Source organism: Humulus lupulus, chromosome 9, assembly GCF_963169125.1.
Source record: "Humulus lupulus chromosome 9, drHumLupu1.1, whole genome shotgun sequence".
Lineage (NCBI taxonomy): Eukaryota > Viridiplantae > Streptophyta > Magnoliopsida > Rosales > Cannabaceae > Humulus > Humulus lupulus.
The window spans coordinates 115,235,143-115,238,775 of NC_084801.1; the positions used below are offsets into that span (position 1 = coordinate 115,235,143).

The 3,633-nt window shown below is 33.4% G+C and overlaps 1 long non-coding RNA gene across 2 annotated transcripts; it reads right to left on the reverse strand.

Moving 5' to 3' along the window:
* Positions 1–652: 652 nt before the first annotated feature.
* On the reverse strand, positions 653–2,943 carry LOC133801955 (uncharacterized). 2 transcript variants are annotated; one of them, XR_009877077.1, is made up of 4 exons: positions 2,827–2,943; positions 1,573–1,777; positions 1,338–1,443; positions 653–1,075 (listed from the first exon to the last, which is right to left on the reverse strand). It is a non-coding gene; the product is annotated as an uncharacterized LOC133801955 (long non-coding RNA). The 2 variants fall into 2 exon arrangements; XR_009877076.1 differs by lacking the exon at positions 2,827–2,943 and adding an exon at positions 1,865–2,748.
* Between the last annotated feature and the right edge of the window lie 690 nt (positions 2,944–3,633).

Below are 3,633 nucleotides of genomic sequence, written 5' to 3' on the forward strand. Positions count from 1 at the left end.
TAAACTTAGAGGATCCAAAACCATGGCATAAGATTACAATTCCTAGAGATCCAGTTTCATGCAATAAGCTTAAAAGGATTCCAAATCTGAAAAGATCCTTACTCCTGTAAATATTGTGTATATATAATTTAAAAATAATGAATAATTAGAACAAAGCATTAACCCAATAGCAGAAATTGCATTAGCACATGAAGATCATAATGCACATTAGTCCAAAACAAAGTGAGAACCAGAAGCCTACATAATGCATAGCCTTAGAGATATAAGCTCACAAATGCGTTGAAGAGTTAATTCAATACTAAGGCAACTGATAGCTATTTAAGTTTAATGTCACAACTACAGCTGCTAAATCAAATGAAGAAATGGCAAGACCAACCAGTTTTAACTTATTATTGCATCCAAAACACAATTAATACAAAAGAAAATAACAGAGTTTCAAGAGGCCTTTTAACAAATGGTTGGCCATAGTTGAAAGTTTCAATACCGTTTCTCTTAGTAATTTTATCAGTTCCTGAAACCACCTCAATTTATCATTAAACAATGGTAAATATACTGAATATTGTTGATATTCGTATGCACAAATAAAATAGCTTTACAGCTTCACAAGACTTACTGATCATTTCAGGACTATTTGCTTTAATACTTATCTATATATAGGTAGAGATAAGTTATGAATTTACATTAAGGTAAAATCAAAGGTAATAATCAATTGATGATGATAAATAACATAGAAGGCAAACGAACCCATTTAAGAAAATTGATAACTAATTCTAAAAAGCATTTGTATAGAGAAAATTAGCTACCTAAGTGGTTCTTAAAAAGCTCTAATTTACCATTTGAGCAACCCCTGTTGGGTTATCAAATAATTATAGCCGAATATCTGACTGAAAACAAAAGCTTAATAACCATACTGTCTTTGCTAGTCCAGAATAGATACCCGAAACTTTGATAAAGTGTCTTTTAATTTAACCAATAAAAATGCCCTATTTTATCCCCCACACTACATGCTTAGCAATCATTGGATCATAATGCATACTAACAGTGTCACCTTCTTCAACTCCAGCTTCAACACGAGCTGCAGAAAACAGATAGTGTGTATCAATCAAAAGAAATACATCATAATTAGAAAACAGATAGAGTGTATCAATAAAAAAAATACACCATAATGAGACAATGACGAAATAATCTAGTATCATAAAATTAATTGTAGGAGTAACATCAAGTAACAAAAAATATGGCCATGAAAGAATATTGTTTGGAGCTGCATAATATAAAGTGGGATTAAAATGTGATTTTTTACTATATATAGGTGACATGGGTAATGTAATGTGACTGACCTGTTGATCTGACTGCAACGTGATGATGATGATGAGGAGCCCCAGTTGCAAAGAGACATCGTTTTGGTACATTTTTCAGAAGATATTCTGGCCTCAAAGGCATGACCTGTTATCATTTATGAAAATCAAAGTTTGATATCTCGAGAAGACTAAGAGTTTCACAACATAACCATCCACATAAAACTTTGTCATAAGGCATATATCAATTGAAAAACTTGTATCTAAGACTACATACCAAAATTCAAATGTCTCATAACATTATGAATAAGCAAAGGCAGGGCCGAAAATCACGTCCATCAGCACATTTTACAGGACTAAAGAAAATCAACGAACAAAGGCACCTCAGACTGACTAATTAGAAGCGGTTCTCCCTTTGCCACATGAATTTGCCACTTTTCAAAATCTTCACCAACAATCATCTCAATCACAAGATGCTCAACCTGCAATTGTATACACTCGATTATAGTTATGTTACTTTTGAGAATTCAATACAAATGAATTCAGAAAAGGTTATTTATTAAAAAAACCTGAAGATGTGTGTTAGTCTCCATGAAATAAAATTGCCCTCAAGTAGTTACAAATAGACTCCACGATGCGAACATTGTGATAACCAAATCAAATTAATTATGAAGAACTTCAAACCAATAATATGAAAATTATAAAGGTTAAGAAAAGTAAAAATAGAACAGATTATAGATTATTGCAATTAGGGGAGAAAAATAATGGTTTGTTTTGTACTTTCGGAAGAAGAGAATTGTGTTTCATCGGAGGAGAGGAGAGTCGTAAGTGAGGTGGCGAGAGAGAAGTAGAGATAGTGATTAACTCCAAGTAGTGTGCATCTAATAAGGACGGTAATTAGGAGAGAGAGTGTACTATAAAGCTCTCCAAAAGTTTTGAAAGGTACAGAGGAGAAGAAGCAGACGCAAATAAAAGAAAGTGACCGCCTGACCGCTTTATTTATTTATTTTATTTCTTTTTTTTTTTTTTGTAGGGAAAGAATCACTGAATAAATATTATTTTAACTCAGAACTTCTATCAAACAGATGGTGTGCCAATAATCTATAATTACGCACAAAATGATCAAACATTTTATTTTTGCAATAAGCATATTTAGCCATGAATCAAGGCACATAAACAATGAAGGAAGACTTCTATAAATATATATACATATATATATTATATATATTTATATGATAATTCTTCAGAGCAATAAAGTAGGGTAGGAAACAACGAACGAAAAGCATTTTGTTGTTATCTCAACATGAGAATCAAATTTGAAAATCGACGGTGCCAAGCCTAAACCAACTTAGTTGTCTTTATAATGTTTGATTCATTCATCTTACATATAGATTTTCCTTCAAGCCATAAATAAAAAAAAATAGAGCTAAGGTTTGTATTTTTTTTTTGGTTGAATGTCTCCTGATAAAAAAAGGAGAGGAAAAGTAAGAAATTAAAACAATGGATGAAAGAAATATTTATACATGCGTACCTGGAGAGATGGTAGTAGCTTCTCCCAAAAGCTTTCTGAAGACAACCCACACCACCTCATCGCTCACTATAACTGAATATATGAAGAAAGCAAAAATCACTGCCTCGCTGCCATATGGTAAAACGATTGATCACCATTGTAAGACAGTTACAGTGTGTAATTGAAATAATGGTTAACTCGCTAAATCAGTTGTTTGACCTTAAAAAATGTGTAACTGAAACTAACATGGTGCTAAAAAATTTGGTCAAAATCAACTATTTCAATAAATAGTTTGAGTTCTATACATAACAGTTTAAAACTCTTATAGACTCAAAATAAATAAAAACCCGACCTAAGCGAAAAAAATCACGATCCAGCCCTAATTCGAACGGGTACCCTCGCCACGAGCAAGCCACATATGTACATCCTGATTCTGAAACTCTCCAACTCATGGCTTGTCCAGCTTTTCTTTTCCTTTACTTGTACCATTTAGCACCTGTGAGTCGAGACTCAGCAAGAAAACATAATTATGCTCATAAGCAGTAAATCCTCATATCACATAATCATAATTAGCATGTCTAGCAGTAATAACCCTACTCGTGCATGCATTCAATCCAGATAAGTGACTATAGAGCCACGCCAAGGCCCATTGCCCAATTCCATGTATAACCAATCTTAAAGTTAACCAAGCGTACTTGGCGCTTATTATTTCAGGCGCCCATAGGGCCGTTCAAGTGTATATCACGCTTCCAAGTTAGCTTGACCACATCGGTTGGCATTCAGCACGCTATTGCCGCCCTCTACTCATAAGCTGAGTCTTTAAACCCT